Raw genomic sequence first — 20,028 nt, 5'->3', positions numbered from 1 at the left:
CAAAGCAGAAATCTGTGAAGAAGGGTCAAGAGCTAAGTAGGGAATTACAAGTGAGGTTCAAAGGCCAAAACAAAGATTGAGCAGACAAGGAACACTGCATGCTGAATGGTTATACATTGGATATACATATACCCCATAGCAGAGTCTACCCGTACTGGATTAACTAGGACCAGAAATTCTGATTTTGTGCTGTGTCTCAGATACTTATAGGGACCCAGCTTGGAGGCTGCGCTTGTCTTCCTTCAGAGAAAGGAGTTTTATTTATCACAGACAGAATCCTCGGAGATTCTCCCTTTTCTAGACACTATGAAGATAACTACCTTTTGAAAGAAAAAGAGCTGAGGCACGTGATGGTCGTTCTTTCTTCTTGTTTGAGGCAAAACCCCAAAATAATTGCCAGTGTCCAAACATTTCTAATCTAGACCTTTCAAGACACTCAAGTCTGACTGCAGGAATTTCTGAATGACTTCTGTGGTCTGTGTGCCATAGGCTGTGATCACCACAGTCCCTCTTGTCAATAAGTTGCTTTAGAGGATGTCACACCTTGTGGCACCTACAAGGGCTCCTTAATTGTTACTGTGGATTATTCTACTTAATATTCTCTTTCCTTCTCTGAGTCAAAAACTGGCAAGCTGAGAGAAGAGACTAAAGTCATTACCATTTTTCTTTTTTCTTTCAACAGGCTACAGACCCATATTATCAACTCGGATGAAACAATGCTGGAAAGAAATTGAATATTTTGGTGCAGAGTACTTGTATGAGCTTCAAAATCTTGTGTGTTCCAGCTGAAAGATCAACATAATTTTGGTTTTAAAATGCTGACTCTGCTCTGGACGGCTGCTGCTGTTATGACTTCATTAGTGTGGCACAGATCCTTGTCTCCCTCACCCTGGCTTTACTCTGAAGTAGCTCTGTCAGCTCACTGGAGATATATCTGACTTAACTCAATTTGAGAAGAGAATCAGGCCACAAATGTCATCTGCCGAACTCTTTTGGACAGGAAGGAACTTCTGGTTTGGATCCCTTTGGGTTAAGAGGGAAAAAAAAAGAAAAAAAAAGAGAGAGAGAAAAAAAAAGCTTTAAAACCTCAAAACCAAACATAACCTTTCCTTCCCCTCAGCAGCAGGTTTTGCTTATAGAGTGATAGTATATGGCTCTATTTAGTGTGCTGGAGCTGCCCCACAATGAGACAGTGCGTTTTCTATTTTTCCCTCTGGGAAGCAGGCGGCTCCCAGCAGTGACGTGTGGCTGGTTTGCTGCTGGAGCAGGAAGCAGTGGGTTTGCAGGGCTGACGCACTTTGGCTGCCTCTGCCACCTTCCAGCCTCTGATGGCACAGGCCAAGCTCTTGCAGACAGATATGACCTAGAAGGATGTTTATGCAATAAAACAATGAAGGATTTGTTTCAGACAGCTCTGATGACACTGAAATTGTATCACTAGAAAAGCATCTTCTCTGAAAATAATTTCAGCCTACTTCTAGATTTAGATTTTGACAGATTTAAAAAAAAAAATTTACTGCCTACATGACCTGGTGTGTGTGTAGTGCAAAATATCAAGCTAAAGCAGAGATGATGAGAATGACAAAATGTTCACATGGCATAAGTAAGGTCCCAGTGCAGAACAATGGCAGATCTGGGAGTTTGTTCTGGGTTTTCACAGCATCTGAGGTCTCCTTTGTGCATGAAACCATGATAACTGTGTTGTGGTGGGTTGTCCAGGGCTGGATGTCACTCTATGCCACTCAAGCCATTCAATCACTCCCCTACTCAGTTGAACAGAGGAGAGAAAATGTAACAAAAGACTCATAGGTCAAGATGAAGACAGGGAGAAATCACTCAGTATGAAAGCCATGGGCAAAGCACACTTGACTCAGGTAAATTACTTATTTATTAATAAAGAAATGAGAGTAGGGTGATGAGAAATAAAGCCAAACCTAAAATACCTCCCCCCTACAGCTCTGTTTTCTCCAGGCTTAGCTTTACTCATGAATTCTCTACCTCTGTTCCCCCAGCAGCACAGGGAGACAGGAATGGGGTTTGCAGTCAGTTCATCACATCTCTGCTGCTCTTTCCTATTCAAGGGGAGGGCTCCATATGATCTTGCTGTGCTCCAGTGTGGGTCTCTCTCACAGGGTGCAATACTTCAGGAACAGATTGCTCCAGTGTTCCCCTGTGGTTCCCCCATGGGGTTACAAGTCCTGACAGAAAACCTGCTCCAGCAAAGGCTTCTTGTGAGGTCACAGCCTCCTTCAGGCATCCACCTGCTCCAGTGTGGGGTCCTCCAGGGTCTCCAGGTGGATCTCTGCTCCACCATGGACTTCCATGTGTGCAGGGAGAAAACCTGCTTCACCATGGTCTTCACTGTGGGCTGCAGGGGAACCAGTGCCTGGATCAACCCCTGCTCCTCTTTCTTCACAAACTTGGTGTCAGCAGTTGTTGCTCTGACATATAAATTATTGCTCCTCTCTCTGGCTGCAATTTGCTCTTGCATAGTAGCTTTCCCCCCTTTTATCTACATTATCCCAAAGGCTCTACCACTGCTGCTGATGGGCTCAGCCCTGGCCACCAAAACCTTGCTATGCAAACCCAATACAAGCGTACAGGTCTGTGGTTTGCCAGAGGAAAAGAGATTGGAAATTTTTTCTCCAGTGCGAGCTCTTTGCATGCGAGTACAGTTAAAGATGTTGATACAGAATTCTGTGTGACAATTGGCACAAAGCCTATTGGACCCCAAGGGTTTTTGATTCCTTACACAGGCCAGAAGACCTTTTGAGCTGTTACTTGTCTTGATATGGCAAGTGACATGAATGGATTGTTAGTATAAACAGTGATTTATTGGTATTAACTAATTATGACCAACTAACAGCAGATCTACTAATTGTAGATACCAACCAATTATTCTTAAGAAAAAATACTACCCCTGCAACTTTTCTTCCATTGATCTAGGAGAATTTGAGGCTCCTGATCTTCTTTAGATGGTACGAAGCCCAAGGTCACTCCTAGACTTCTGTCTGATGAAAGGGAATTGTTGTCTGGACCTTGTTTTTCTTCGGCAGTTTGGTTTAAACCAACATATGACATTGTCTACACACTGTCAGAGGCTTTGGAAGTAAGAACATCTACAAACCAGTCATCACAGTACTTTGCAGACTGTGCTGTACCTCATGCAAGCCAGCACTTTACTACTACACAAAACAATAGGCTGAATTCATCAAAGTGATAGTGGGGTCAAAAGGGTAGAGTTGCCAAGGCATAACTCACGGCAGTTAAAGGTAATTTTAGTTTTATTTCCTTTTTGATTAATGTTTAAACTTTGATTAAGATTTTTCCAGGGGAGAACAATAGAGCTGTGGGATAGATGTTTAAGTTCAACTGATAATGCAAAACAATTAAAAATAAAAAGTCCCCCTAAACCTCTCAGCAGAACTTTTTCCAAGAGAAGTCCTTCACGTCAAAGCTAAACAGGCAGTTCCCTTTCCACCTCTGTTGTTCTGCGAATGAGGGCTGTCTGTAAATAAAACTAACGTGTTGCCCATCTGTTATGTGCAGCTAAAGGAAATTTAAAGACAATACTACCAGAACTCCCAAAGATACCATCTAACTCCATAAATAATTTATTTTTACAGCTCAGATCAAAGAGCTCGTGGATACTGGACTCATTCCGTCATGGCGTGCCCTTTGGAAGAAACTCCCACAGTCATGTGATTGTTTTTCCACTGCCCTCTGAAAAGGTCCTCAGGCTCAGAAGTTCCCTTTGCTCCGACTCCCTCTCCTGTCCCCTGGATTATGTTTCATATCACTTATGCTGTGGCTGTTCAAACCACCCCCTCTAGATTGGCAAGGATTTTTGCTTTTCCTGGATGCTGCTGAGATCTCCTGTGGCCCAGAGGAGGGTGTTGGGTAACAGTGGGAATGGTGGACTATCAGAAACACCTTGAAGAAAGAACTTTTCACCCCAGAGTGTGAGGCTTTAGGCAAATGTTGATGCCATTCCTCCTAGATAAAGCAAGGAAGGATTAGGCTCTCTTTGGGGATCATACCATGGCCTGGGGCTTCAGCTCTTGTGTAGTGGATTACAAGTGGTATCATGGTATTATCACACGTGCGAGGCTAACACCTGTTGCAATATTTTTAAAGCAGGCCAGAGCACGCAGGGTTATGTGTCATGTTGGGTGATGTGCCTGGTGTGTCAAGCCACAAAAAGTGGAGAATAGGCTGCATGGAGGGACAGACAAGTGTCAGCTGGGAATTCTCATGATGGTCCAAGGCAAGGGAGCAACCAAAATATTGGCTTTTCAGTGCTGACTGTGAGCTATGTGGCTGCTCTGTATCTATGGACAACTCAGAGTTCACAACCAGATGCAGAATAATGCAGAGAAGCCAGACAAAATCATTCTTCTCCTTTCTAGTTAAATAGTCACTACTGATTTTTTTTGTGAAGTAAGACATATTGCTTCATCTATATGACAGCCATGGATGATGGCTGTCATATTGCTCACAAGGAACACTTTTTGGAAACTGGTCCTTTAAATTTGGCAGAGCAAAACATCTTTGGTTCTAACATAGTCATTTTGAGATTTGATCTTCCTCTCAGGCTGGTAAGCATTCTTAAATTCTTTTTCTTCCTTCTTTTACTTTGAAGTGTTGCTGAGGAAACTTGATGACTTTAGCACACTGCCTGTGATAACATTGATAAAAATAATCTCTGTAGCAGTCTGGAGTCCTCTGAGAAGCAGACTGCATGCACAGCTCAGACAGCTTACAAAGCTCTGGCAGCAGGGAAGCGTGGCCATGGCCCGGGATGTGTGGTAAAACAAGCCCTATTTCTTGTAGCCTGCTCAGCCAGGAGGGGCTGAGGACAATGGTCACACTCAGACTACTTTTGCAGCTACTTAAATTTTCCTGTTTGTAGCCACTTTTCATTCTCTGGAGGTTGAGGTCCCTATTTGGTGTGCTGGGCCAATGTGTTTTGAATTGCCATTCAGTGCATATCTGAGCACTGAGATGGACACTAGGGCTGCTCGTAGTGCAGATCAACATGCATTATGTTAGCTCTCTAAATGGCAGGAATGGGACCACTTATTTTTGGGGAATCTCTTGGCTACACCCTCCTCTAAGTTCTAATTATTTACACATACACAGGAAAAGAGACTTTTCTTAAGGCAGTAGCTAACTACCTAAAGATCTCATTACTTTACATACTCATTGCTTTAATAACCTGCTTAAATTTATGATATGATTAATTAGATTTGCATACTAAGAAAGAGGATGTCAAACAATTAAATGCTCTGATACCTTCACAGTGATGTGGCCTCATCAGAAACACTGTGCTCAGTTTAGTTAGCCAATCTTAAGACCAGTTTTAGACTTTGTTCTAGAAAGGAGATAAGTGCCTCTGGAGATGCTGAAATGGCCAGTCTTGAAGATAAGGCTGTGGACTAGCTGGGGTGATGCCTCTGTCACAGTGGTGCATTTCCTTTGTCTCTAGCATGTTAAATATTTAGGCAATGACTGTTTCATTTCCTGAAGTTGCATTCATCTTATTTAAAGATGCACTTAACTGATGTTTAATAAAATATTGTGGATACTCTTGAATTTAATGAGTTGCCATGTCAGATTTCATTTAAACCCTTTGATTTTTTGTCTTACATTTAAAGTCTAAAGCTCTGTTTTTCATTTTGACCAGAATTATTGCTCTAGCTATTGGCACTGGGTTCCCTGTATTTACATACCTGCAAAATAAAGATTGAGCCAAACTAAATTAAAACTTAATAATAATAAAACCTCCTCCAAAAACGAAAACAACAACTGAGCTCCATACTTCACCTCCTCAGAAATCCTAAACCACAACACATCAGCAAAAAGTACCTTTTTTGCTTTATTACTCAAGGCGTGTTTATGTATTTTGGGCCTGAAATGAATGGGCCCTTCTTAAATATGACATCTGTGTATTTTAAAGCAAGCTAAACCTTTCTGTGGGGATTATGCTAAATTGACACCCACAGAGATTACAGTCTCCTCTTTTCATGTGGAGAGGATGTCACCCCATGTGTTTGTTTTTGTATGTGAGCATAACCCATGCTCCTGCAGTGCCTAAAATAGGTGGTTTGCTGGGGTTGATTGAAGGATAACATAGCCTGTGTTGCTGGAACTCCAGGTCTCCTGCTACTCTCATGCATGCCGCACATCTAAGCAGTCATGGACATCTGTGTGTGTTACGTGCCATACCTGCCTGTGGCCCTGCTATCATCATCTGTGGCTGTAGGTAGCCCTTAGTTACATCCCCACTTGAGCTGGAGTGCCACACTCTGACTTGGAGATCTTTGTGGGTCCCCTCCAGCTCAGAATATTTGATGATTTGACATAAAGAGCAGGCACAGTGCTATGGTACTTCACCAGAACCCATGAAGCCTTTTAATAAGACAGAGCAAAACAAAAGGAGATATGTGCTGGCCCTGATGCTAAAGGGTTTGTCATGGAACAAAATGTCTCTTTTCTCTATGTTGCTGACATTTTCTTTTTAAAAATTCTTTCTTTTTGAAAAGATGCTTTCTGTTTCCAACAAACTGTAAGTTTTAAAAACTGCTTGAGGTGACTAATTTTTTTCGCTAGGAAAATTTTTGAGATGTGTTCTGATGTTTCAAATTTCCAGGGCAGAAAAACTTATGGTTCTGACATTTGAATTATGTTTTTGTTCTGTTTGGTAATGTCCCTATTTTGCAGGTCTGTATACACAGGTATGTAAAGAGAGTGGTCACCAGTAGAATAACACAGATGAGCAGGAACTCCAGAGTTTACCATGTGAAATCCCAGTCCATAAGACCACTCTTTATTTTATATTACACAGTGTTACCTGAAAAACAGAAGCAGGCATTAGATACAGCTGTAACAAAGACGAACAATGTAGAAGGATACAGTATGGGTAAATGAAGGTGGTAAAGAATGTAATCTCACCCCCTAAAGAGTTGCAGCTGAGCCAATTACTAAAGATTTGGAGCAGGCCTGATTTTAACGGCCACACCTGTAGCTAATAAGAAGAGTGATATAAAAGAGTGCATTGGTAGGCAGTGGAATCAGTTGGCTATGGCAAGGACAAGGAAGAGTCAATGCCTTGAGGAGCTGCCTACAAGAAACATCACAAAGGTACAAAATTCTAGCAGTATGGAACCCTTATGATACAATGACAACAGAACAATTCATGTGGGAGTCCCTTTTGGAGATTAAGTTTTGCAATTCCAATGCTCACATTTGCCTTTTTCTTAAATCATAAACCTGGATCTTCTACTAAACTAAATATATAATGAGAAAGTTGTTTACAAGTTTGTTGCTGATTTAAAGTAGTGACTTTGTGAGTGTATTTTTGGTCCTTTTTATGAGGCCTTTCAAGTACTGCCTGACAGGCAAACAGCAAGCATATTCTTAAGAAGCAGATGCTCAGGTGTGTGCTGGTCAGGTAGAAGCGGCCTGTGAAATTAATTGGTAGCATGTAGTTATTTATGCCACATTCATTGTAAGATGTATTAACTTCTCTTCTTTTTATTGTTGATGTAATCTCTTGAGAAAAAAGGTCTGCTGGCATTATTAGTCTTCTGGCTAAATCAAGGGCCACATTAAAATCAAGGGTTTCCCCAGCACTAGACTCTTTTTAACTAAGTAGGTCATGGGAGAGGTTTACTCCCCTTTTATAGTGAGTTCAAGTGAGACAAAGGATTTGTGTGGCCAAGGACTAAGTGGAAAAGGCCAAGCTAGTCTTTCTATTATTGTGCCCCTCTGTAAACCAAAACCCCAAATGGTATATAAAATATTTCCCTTCTTGAATTCCAGTAAATCACAACGTTATTTCCTCAGTTTTCCTTTACCTCAGCATAGGGTATTTTACTTTTAAAGTAGAAAATGTTATTTATATACTTCTGTGCTTTCCTTCCCTTTCCTTTAATGCTTTTCCAGGGATTACAGAATAAGCAAACTCTACAAAAGTAGTTTGAGAGGGTTTAAAGTACATTAAACTTTCCCTCATTTATGAAGGGGAGATGATAGAAGTGAAGTGTTGATGTTTTTGGAGTTTACTCTTTCAGGGTTGATAATGAGATTTAAAATAAGGGTAAGTAAATGCTCCTTAATTAGGCACCTGTTATGTTCTGTTGTGATCAGTGCTTTAAGGGACAAAAATGCCAAGTGGCAGTGACATTTTGTACAATTTTGCAAAGAACATTTGAGCTCACCCCTTGCCTGAGAAATACAATGAGACTGGCTTTAGTTTGCTTATAGATATTTTAAAATCAGTTTGGGAAAAGTTATTCCATGAGGTAAAGATCCTGTTTGAAGTGGAAGCTGTTCATCTGAAGAAACATCTGTCACAAGACAAGAAAAGAATGATTTCTTTGTGACTGGGAAATCAATGAGACATCTGTTTTAATGTACAGGCCAGAAATAATGCAGTGAGTTCAAAAGGGAATCATTAAGAAGGCTGCTTTTTGTCTCTCCAGAGTCTGTAGGTTGGGATTCAGCACAGTATTTTGCATTAGCAGGACTTCTTGAGTTTGTGTCCTTAACTAAGTGGTTGAGGTAGACCTTTTGAGGACTCTGATGTTTAGGGTTATATGAGCTACTGGGGATTTGTGTTTATTGACCTCATAAAAGAACTTCATTTGGGTCTTGATTTTGTCCCTGTTTCCCAGACACAGATTGCTCAAACTGCTGATCCTGCCCTGTTCTTGGTCGGGAGCAGGAGCTGGAGGCTGCTCAGTCTCTGGGATGCTTGGCAGGAGGTTGAAGCACTGACTCACTGTGGGCTTGCTCTGCCTGGAAACACCATGCCTGGGCTGCAGGCTCCCCATTTGGAGGGGCAGTGGGACATGTGCAGACATCACTGCATGTGCTATGGTTGTGTCTATTTGTCCTGCTTGCTTCCTTTCTCTCCTCTGGGAGCCCTTGCAAAATTTGTTGGGTCCCTGTCGCCTGTCTTTCAAGTGCATATGCCATGAATTCAGGTTTTCCATTGCAGGCGCTTCTTTGCAGTCTCTTTAGCTTTCCTTAATAGCAATGGTGTGGGAAGCAGTCAAAAAAGGGTTGCAACCACTACATATCTGCTTAGGCTGGAAGGACTCTCCCTAAAAAACCCAGATGCCCTGAATGAGACCTAATCCCTTACTTGTAAGGTTTTTTGAGGACGAGAAGAAACAAAACACTGGGTACTCAATTACCCCAAGGCACATTGAATTGCCTTATTTTATAGTTCCTTGGTGTGTGCACACTTTATAAGATATGAGACCAAGAGCAACCCCCAGGCATTAGGTAATGGTCTTGCTAGAGCCCCACTGGTATCTGTAGTGTGGAGTCTCCTTATGCCAAAATGGGGCTTGCAGATGTCTGTTTCCAAAGGGAGGAGAGAATAGCAAGAGGATATGCAGCTCTGGCAATGTTTGAAATCTGAGACCAATGGTCACCCTGGAAACAGCATGTTGAAAGTCTGAAAAACCTCCTGGCAGTGCGTGGGTGGAGTAAAAAAAGTCTTTGGGTTTGTGTGTGCAATTCCAACAAGTTGTGCTCAGCAGGAGGGAAAACAGCTACTGAGGGGACACACGCATACATTCTCTGGGGAGCCATCTTATCACCCCTTCACATGGAAAGCTGCTAAAAATGATGATGTTTAGGACATACTTTCCCTTGGGAAGTGTCAGTGAAATGAATGCATTTTTGTTTCTGTCAGCACAGCACCATGGTAAAAGTCTGTGGAGAGATGCACAGAACAATAAGACAAAATAGTCAAAGGTGGGAGAGCTGTGCCCTACCAAAGGCAGCAAAAAAGCCATGCTGTTCCCACTGGAGAAGATGCTTGCATTGCAAATTCCAGCCTGGCTGGTGACAGAACCGGGTCCCAAACCTCCTCGTTCCCTGATGTCATGTGTGGAGGAATGAGGCAATCTGACCTTCATGGGTTGGCAGTGGATGCAGACCCATGGGAGTCTCCCCGTGTGCAGGAGCGGCACAGCCGTTCCTCATGCACACACAGCTCAGCAGCCTGGCTTCTGCTCCCCACGGGACAGCTGGTGGTGACGCTGCCCTGGTGTGCTCTTTGGGCTTCAGTGAGATGTACTCAGTGGTTCCCTGAGCTAGCAATGGGTGAATTGACATCTGACAGCTCATGGAAGACTTGCTTTCTATGGATTGGTCAAATTAAGTCACTTAACAATATGAATTTTGACATCCACAATGCTGTCTGACAATGAGTCTCCATTTTAAGCATATGATGCTTTGAAATAAAGCCTTCCTTAATTACTTTGACATTACCACCTGGAAACTTCTTTTGATGCTTTTTATATCCTGTATCATTTGGTATATTGAAGTCTGTGCTGATATCCTCCTTCTCACTCACTAAGTGAAGAGTCCTAGTCTTTCAAAGAAATTTTTTTACAGAAGTTGCTTCATGATTTTTACATCCTGATTTTTGTCATCCTTATTTGGCTTTTTGTGTGCTTTTTATAGCTATGGTATGTCCATTTTGTGATGGTGGGATGAAAACCATATTCAGCAGGCAGGTGCACATAAGCTAATGCTATTGTTTTGATGTCTACTCCTTAACTGAAAAATTCTGGCACTTGATTTGCTTTTGTGATGGCTATGGGGCAGTCAGGTAAATGGAATTACCTAGTGTGATCCTAAAGTCTTGTCTCTAAGGGGCAATAGCAAGATCTAAGTTAGGATTTGTTTAGTGCATACACATTTATTTACACTGAACTTCATTTTCCATTCTGCCTCTGGTGAGACACTTCCTGGACATTCAAAATTACCAGGTCCATTTAATCTCCTCTGTTCCATATTTGTCGAATCCTTCCAGGAGCCGCATCAGCATAGTGATGCGACTTCCTTCTACAAAAGCTGCATAGAGTCTTCCCAGCACACTGGGTTTATTCCTGTGCCTCCCTAATTATATAATTTGGAATAATTTTCACCAATTTACATGTGGTTCTGTGCAAAGGAAGTTCCCTGCCATTAAAATGTAGTGACTTCTCAGGACTGGTAACAGGAAGCTCTATGGGAATCACACTATTCAAAGGAAGCTGCTGAATTTCTTTGTGTGTAAAGTCAATCATATTTTCCCACTTTTTAGTCTTCCTTCACCATTGCTATTAGATGGGGTGTGGGTGGACCTTACTGTGATTTTCCTATTTTTGTTGTATTGACAAGCAGCCTTGCTGGAGAAAGCACTGAAGATTGCAGTCCTGCATGTGTTACTTGTGAATATGTCCCATGAAGTTTTTCTTTTTCTTCTCTTTAGGCTTTAACAGAAGCAAAGATTGGAAATGAGGCTGAAATATTAGCTGAAAAATATGAGACTTGAATGGGGATTTAAGTCTTGCAGAATGAGCTTGCAATTTCTGATGTTCACTGGGTTGTTTCCTGCAGGGACTTACTAAAGAAACAGAAAAAACATACCCCTCTACAAAATTAAAACCAGTTACTGTTTCTTGTTTCACTGTTTGCATACCCTGTGATGATTAAAAAGTAGCATCTTGCCTTGATTTGCCATTTTTTGGGAGAAAAGGGCTTTGTTCCCCAAAAAACCCACAGAATTTTCCCTGACTTGTGGAGTCCCTTAAAACATAATCTTTATTTGGCTTTGCTTTTTCCATGGACCTGGATAAAATATAGACTACGCCAAGAAGAGTTTGTTTATTTGGTACCTCAGAGACTTCTTTGACATGTGTGAAAATGACCTCTGTGCCAAGGATGCACAAGCCTATGTGGAGATGAAATAAACAGGGGAAAAAAAGTAATGAGTGCTTTAAACCAGTGAGGAAAAAATGATGTGCACAGGAACACTAGCACTGTTTGATATATCAGCTTGTGCTCTGAACATTACAGAATAGGTGCAGTGCAATTAATTTTCCTGCCATTTGTTCTTTATTTCTCGGTGAATCTGTCAGCCTTGAAAGGCAGAATAAATCTGATATTACATTAACAAGGCATGGAAAACACTCCCTTTCACACTTTATGGAAATATACATATCAAGAGTTTCTTTTATTTATGCCTACAACTAATTCCGCTGAATTCCAAGTTCCCTATGTGAGTAAATAGATGTGTATATATATATGCACATTTGCAAAATCAAAACTTAAGGGCTAACTTTGTTCTGTGGAACCTAATATTTTTGTTTGTGTTGTGTCTTTTTGTTTAACAAATCATAATCTATTATTTATATTCTGTGAGGGATTGTATTTGCATCCCCCACAGTACATTTTATTGACTGTGGTGATTGTTTTAAGGAAAGTGTGCGGTCTCTTATTTTCCTACAGAATATAGCTTAGCTGGAGCATCTGGTTTCAAGTGAAGTATTTTCCTACCTACTTTTCCATCTGAGCTGACCAAGGTGTAATAAAGTTAAAAGCTGGGCTCAATCATAAAATGGGTCAAAGCCTTGAAGAGGACAAAAGTTGTGACTTTTGACCGTGGAGTCCTTTATTTAGGCCTTACTTGGCAAAATGTATTTGAAAACCTTCAATCTGAGGTAAATCTGAAGTAGGTTTGGGTGACTTTGATTAGATGTCTGTAACTGTCTCTAAGCCAGTGGATTTTGATCCCTGCTCAAATAAAGGTGATTTATCTACAACTAGTTCAAACATGGTACTTATCCATGCACTGTGTTTTGCTTGACAAAAAAAACACCCATGGGAAAAAGTAAAGATAAACTGTAGTTTGACTTTTCTCAGGGTTTCTTGGCAGAGGCCTCAGAAAGGAGTTCTACAGAAATGTTCTCACCTGCCTCCCTAATTTACTGGGTTATTAGGATGTGTGAGCTCTGTGAAGAGTACGAGTTCTTCATATTTGCTGATGGAGAGTTTCACTAGGATTGCAGTGGCATCCTTCTTTATATGACAAACTTAGAACTCTTTATTCAATAGGAAAGTTTTGCAGAACCAAGCAGCAGTAAAACTAGTGGAATTCTGTTGAAATTTTTTTGCATTCAAATTTAGAAAAAAGGTAGAAAAAAAAACCCTCTCTAACTGTAAAAACAAGCAAAGACATGAAAACAATTTACAGTAAGATTCACTTTCTGGATTAATGTTTCTAGGCTTTTAGAATCATTAAACATCCTTTACAGTAAGGAAAAGCCACTTTTCTGATATAATCTGTGCAAGGGTTTGCAGCCTCTTGGTTTTGAAACCTGAAAGTTTTGGCTGAACACCTACAGAAACAGAATCACAGAATGCTGGTGTTGGAAGGGCCCTTTAAAGATCATCCAGCCCAACCTCCTTGCTGTGGGACACAACACCTTTTACTCCATCAGGATGTTCAAGCATGCTGCTTGAACACTTCCAATGGTGGGACATCCACAACTTCTCTGAGCTATCAGTTCCAGGGTCTCAACACCCTCACAATAAAGAATCTCTTCCTTACATTGAATGTAAATCTACCTTCTTCTAATTTAAAACCATTACTCTTTGTCCTGTTGTTAAGGAGCCTCTCCATCTTTCTTGAAAGGCTGCAATAGCTGGTTCCTCTCTACTCATATCCAAACTTTCCTGCTGTTTACAATCTTTCCTTCTGTGGGAGGAGCTGTTTTCCCTGCTCCACACTTTGCTGTCAGAAGCACCATGTATGCCATGGGGTGTGGTGCCATGTGCTCCACAAACACCACAAAAGGGACAAGGTGCATTACCCTCCATGAGTTGTCATCTCTGTTGGATGCCAGATGTCCATTTTGTGTGGACATAACATGGCAGCACTTTCCAAGTTCCCAAACGGACCCTGGTATAGGGGTTCATTTTCAACCCATGTGTTTATTTGTAGGAGCGGAGTCTCCTAAGGAGCTTTATAGTGACTGCTTCTGGTCTTTGTTGGATAGAAAAGCATTTGCAACAAATGAAGTTTTACTCTTGGAAAACATACATTTTGCCATCTTTAGTCTATCCTATTCTTGCACTGCGCACTGCTCTGACTCTATAGGGAAGAGGTCTTTCTGTTGGTGGAAAAAATATTAATAAATGAATGATTTATAAATAAACAAATGGAGACTGCCTAAAGAGGAGTGAAGTTGTTTAAATTAGTAGATCACCAGAGTAACAGAATTGTTTCTGGGAATAGCCCCCTATTACAAAACACTTAACTTTTTCCACATTTCAACTTCTCGGTACAATTGTCCTTTAACACAAATTTGAGTCCAGAATGCGTGAACTCATGTGGCTTCATCTAAAGTGCTGTGGGATTCAATTGCTTCAGGATTTTTCATTTTTCAAATTATTTCTTACCATGTGGGCACTATAGAATGCATTTCAAATTTATTTATTCAAACTGAAATAAAAAAGTGGAAAATTCCTCCCAGCAGAGACTAGCACTGGGGCTTCACAGAGAAAGTCTTGATCATGTTGAATTCATGTCTTGTGGATTTTGAAAAAAAATTAATTCATGTGGCTGACCTAGTATATATGTAATTCTGGCCGAAGTTAGCCACTTTGAAAGATTAGTGATTATGTAGTAGAGCCTGCAGGTCTTAAGAAAAATTCTTGGCATGAAATGCAGAAAAACAGCTTTATAGATTACATGTCTCCCTTATGTGCCACATAAGAAAAATCAATTCTGTACCTATCAATTTGGCCTGAGGTAGGTCTCAGTTTGGCAGCTTACCCCATCTAATTTGCCAGCTTTATATAATGCTGGGTTTAGTTATTTTCTCAGTGGTGAGGATGCTTATTTATTAGGCAGAATAGAAAAGTACTGGGCTAGAAGAGATTTTCTATCTCCATTGCCTCTTGTAATCAATTATTAACAACTTTGGGCTTATAGTCAGGGTACTGTTTCTCTGTTTTAAAAAATACTTCTAATTTACAGCTAAGATGTATTAGTGATTATTTATACCTTTTGCTGTTATGCTGATCTTTTCTGGCAGTGTAAGTAATTTTTATCAGTATCTGCGCTTGGTGTTCCCTTCTCGTTGTTACAGATAGCATTATATCTGCTTTCAACCTCCTTTTTGTAGGGTGTATAAGTCAAATTGGTTTAGCTTAATCCATTTTAGGCATTCCCACCTGTTCTAGTTTGTGTTTTCATGCATGACTGGGTCTGCATGATATTACAGAGGTGGTTTCATTGAAGTGTTTTATAATGAAATCTGTATTCCTGCTGAATAGAAAAATAATTTTGTCTCCATATATATCAGGACCACATTTTTATTTTACAGTGACATCATAGGTGTGGTTCTTGCTCTTCCTGTTACTGAATGACTCATTGTTTTTTCTGCTCCTCATCAAACTAGTGAAATCCCAGACTATGACAAAAAAATCTTGGAGATTTCTCGCTCCCTGACCTTATGCTTGGCACTGCTGAATGCTGAGTTCCAGAGCTCCATGCCTCAAGGTCATCTGGTTCTTCTCAATGTCCAGACAGAGGAAAACTAAGAAATTCCTTCCCCTTGTGCCCCAGCCCCAGGAAAGTGCCATCACCTTCAGGGGTGGGTACCCAGCGGACCTGCCCTCTCTGCGAGTGGCAGCTTCCTGCAGCATGCCAGGACACACCTTACCTACTGAAATATGTATGTTGCAGGTGGTGCACAGGTCAGTTTGTAGGTAACCCACTCTGTGACACTCTGTTCTCTTGATTCTGATTGTGATTTTTAAGTCAGGGGCATGAGCAAAAACATATAGTTTCTTGAAGAACTCCAAGGAAACCTCCCCCCCTCAGACCAATTGTTTTACTGTCAGCACATCCCTCTCTGTTGTTATTTTGTTACGATCTTACAATTGTTGAATTCAATTCCCATTTTCTACATCATAGTCTTTTCCCATATGACACTGTAGAAAGAACTTTAATGAAGTCCAGATATAGGAAAACTGGTTCATTTATCTTGTCTGAAAACCTATTATTCTGAAAAGTTCAACTCTTGGTAAACCCATCCTACTCTATACCCGCAGTCTTCCTCTTTTTTTTGTGCCTTTAATGTCTCTGTTGACTCCAAAGTGTAATTTAAAACTGTGGGTAAAGATCTGCAGCTCACTGGCATTTAATGATAAAAATTAATATTTCTCTTTTCTTATAGACAAAGTTTTCTGTCTGGTATTTGCCAAAATGGTAGACTTAGTATGCTTTGTTTTGAAGTAGATGGCAAATAGAACAAAATGGCAAATAACCACAGAATCTCAAAGCATAATAATCCTGCTCCAGTGCAGAAACCACAAATAGACAAGTGAATTCTGGTCTTAGGAGGGGACTTAGAGAGGCTCACAACACTGAGTATGCCTATAATACATATGGCATACATATTATATTGAGTATAATAATACATATGCAGACATATTAAATTGAGGCCTGACAACTATTTAATTCTGTGCAAACCTTATATGATAAACAAAATAAAGAGTGAATAGGAAGACATTGTTTGTGGAGCCTGGAGATGACATCCTTCAGCAGACTTCCTGCTGATATCAATGAAGTTGAGTGTGACACAGCTCAGAAAGCACTCATCAACCCTGAGGGACTGTTATCTGTGTAGCCAGGAGATCTGTGTGTCCTCTTGTACATTCCTTTAATATTCCCACTCCCTTTGAACCCATTAGCCTTTTTCAACCAAACTTGGAAAGGCAATAGTAATCAGAAAGCTTTTACAGCTCTTAAACAGATAGAGGAGAGAGAAATGTTAACTTTAACACTTAGAGAGAGACTAAAGTATAAGCACTGGTTGCATAGGCAAGATGTCTTAAATCCCCAGCCCTGGTAAGAGGTTCAAGAGGACCTTGAATCCAAACAAGGAGGAACCAAAAGCGAGTTCATGTATCATTAGTCTAGTTTAAAACTGCTGACAGGGCCTGACTTTTGCTTTTAGCTTTGGGCATTCCCTGTCCTGTACAGAAACCTCCTGTCAAATGACCATGTTTGAGAAAGACCCTATTCAGAGTCATGGGATCACAGGCTTTGCACAGTAAGTGTCTCAAGTTTTTCTGATGTGGCTGAGAACAACAGCTCTGATGGTAGCTGAGCTAAGAGTAAAAACAAAAAGATCCTCTTATGGCTTCCATATCTGTCTTTGGCATGGTCCAGACAATTCCACTGGTTAATTTAATTCTCCTGTTTTTCCATGTGTAGCTATGCTAGAACACCTGTCTCGGTGATAAAATCAGGAATATCTTTGTCTTTATCAGCTGCCTGGATTTCCTCCATGCTTGAGCGGTCATATTGACAACAGATGATGGGGTCAAATTTTCTGATTTTTACTGCTTCAGGATTAGAATATGTGAGACATTTAGGGGGAAAAAACCACTTTTCTTCATTGAAATATAGAGATAGCATTTTTCTTTTGTTATTCTTCCTGAAGATGGATAGATTTCCCACCTTCGTTGTCTCTGTAAATGGCACTTATTATTGAGTATTTATTATCTTTTTCTACCTAACATATGTCAGGAGTCTGGGTCAAACAGGCCAGCTATCAATAAGTTTCTTATCTTCCTTCTCATGAATTTTTCTTCATTTGTTTTTTGCTTACATTCTTCCTTTTTGTAGTCAAAAACTTGGTAATAACTGTGATTTGTGCCTGAGAGAGCTCTGCCTTTACTTTTGAATGAGTCTGTAGAACTGTGGTTGTGGATTGTAGGACGAAAGTAAAGGAGTTAAAGGATTGGGTTAATCAAGGGGATGCTTGGAGAATGGGTTCAGAGAAATGGCCTGAGGAAATGGGATTGAATTCATTAGTTTCAAGTTCAGTACAGTAGTATTTGCTGTTATAAATCTGGGGTAGTACAGTTAAGCAAGAGCCAGACTAACAGGAAAAAAACAACAGCAGCTCTTGCTGAAAAGTATCTAAGGATTTTTTTGTGTCATGATTTGAATAGAAAGTTGTGATTGCCATGTTCTTTCAAAAAAAAAGGATGTACTCTGATTTGTAAACTGGATTTTGCCTGCAAGATGTGTGAAGAAAGTTCTTGCTCTGTTTCAAAATGGGTAGGATGCAGCTGGAGTACAGTGTCGGACTTGGGCCATTTCAACTAAACAAAAATTACAGGGGCGCAGAAAAATAGAAGGAAAAAATTTAAAATGGCTGAACTAAGAGAAATACTATAATATAGGACCAAAAAAAAACCAAAACCAGTTCAAATACTTGGGTAACTTAGCTTAAGGAAATGGAGACTGAGGGGAGTTGGGATTGCAGTTTCCAAGTTTTAATTGACTAGTGCAAAAGAAAAAGAAGTATCTCTTTCTCCAGATCTCTAGTGAATAAGGTTGATCTTCAAAGGTTTTAAAACTGCAGCAAAAAGGTGCAGGGCAAATACTAGAGAAAACTCCTTGCAGAAAGGACAGGGGAGTACTAGAGGTATTTGGCTAGGGAGCTTTAGGTTAAAGTCTGGAGCAAGAAAGCTCAGACAAACATGAGTAAGGAATGGCAGTGAGAGGGTCTTGGGGACAGAAAGTGAATCTGATTATCTCCTGATGTCCCTTTTGGGACACTTTTCTCAGTCATTGTGGTTTTCCTGTCTTATCAATCATGACTACATCTTAATATAGCCGCAATATAGTACATCTTAATATACTGTAACTGATGTTTCTATTGCTGGAGTTAAGTGGGTATCTTAAGCAGACAGCTAGTTTAGTTAAATATGGCTCCAGGTCTGGCTTGAAAGTTGTTGGAGTTCATAGAAAGCATAAAGTCTTGAAAAGCATGTTATGAGCTGGGTGCAAAATGCATTTTGATGCTGAAGCATGTTAACAGTTGTGTGGCAAAGTCTGACTGATCCACACACGACATACAGTTGTAGTTTAGTTACAGATCAGGATGTTGTTCTTGCCTATTTGATCATCTGAAGAAAGACCCAGGGAATACCATTCCTGCTTCCCCAGAGACTGCAAGAAGTATTTGAAGGCTCACAAAACTTTGATTGCTGATTGACGCGTTAAACAAGAGAGTTGACTGAAGAAATCTCTAATGTTTGCCTTTTAGTGAGGTACTTCTGACTAGCTCAACATTTAGTATCAACAGTCAGGAAAAAAAGTTGTTCCTTCTCCAGATAGGAGGGTATTGCAAAAACCAGCATAATCTTTCTTTGACTTTAACATACAAAGGAATTTTCTCTTTCTGTTCTGTCTCAATTAGATGTGTATTTAGAGAAAGAGTGCTGTCTGAATCTTCTTTATTTTAAGTAATCAGGCATAATTGCTCATATAGCTGCTGTCTGATGAGCATGTGGCTCATCAGACATAATAATCAACATTTATTAACAGAATCAATAAATGATGTAGAGCAGCTACATGTCTGTGGTGAGAATTGTCATTGTCCTGTGTGCAAACAAAAGTTTCTAGGCTTGAGTCAGCTCTAACTTGTCCTGGCACAGGCAAAACTGATTTCAGGTCACAAAATGAAGTTGAAAAGGGATAGACAGAACAGTACTGCATGCTTCTGAATATGAGTAACTTTTCAGAGCTCACATGTCATTTCACAGTGTACAGTTTTTGGGAGCGAGAGAGTGTTAGTGGATGGCTTGTTTATATGGGTATTAGAGGAAAAGCATTTGCTTACAGCAGCCTCACTATAGACTCTGGAGGAACCTTGGCTGTAGCAATCAGCCAGACCCAACAGTGAGTGGCCAGATCATGGTAGACCAATTTCACAAAGCTGGCTAGTAGAAGAATGATCCTTTCCATCTTTCTGTTTGCCACCCATGCACTAATGCACATTTCTCTTTTAGCTCCATAAAATTTTTTTCATTCCTGAGTGATTTCAGTGCTGAGGGCTGTTGCAGGCACTGGCAGCACTTCTGTGAGTTATTTGCTTCCTGTTGTTCTGTCTTCTTTGCATCTTATGGCAGATTCATTCAGTAAATCCTTTGATCCCTCTTCACCTTCATTTATAGCGACATGTCTACCAAGACTTTCTAAGGCTCTTTTCTCTGTGGTAAAAAAGACCACAACCCCTTCTTTACTGGTGTTAGCAGTTCTATTTTCATAGGGTTGAAACAGTTTTCACATGGAGCAGGCACATCTGGAGGAACATGACAGGAAATAACTATTGCCATCAGGTGGAACTGCAGTGGTGACTTGGGCTGTTG

The sequence above is a fragment of the Molothrus aeneus genome, chromosome 1 (genome assembly GCF_037042795.1).
Source record: "Molothrus aeneus isolate 106 chromosome 1, BPBGC_Maene_1.0, whole genome shotgun sequence".
Classification (NCBI taxonomy): domain Eukaryota; kingdom Metazoa; phylum Chordata; class Aves; order Passeriformes; family Icteridae; genus Molothrus; species Molothrus aeneus.
Note: the sequence above shows the minus strand (reverse complement) of the source record.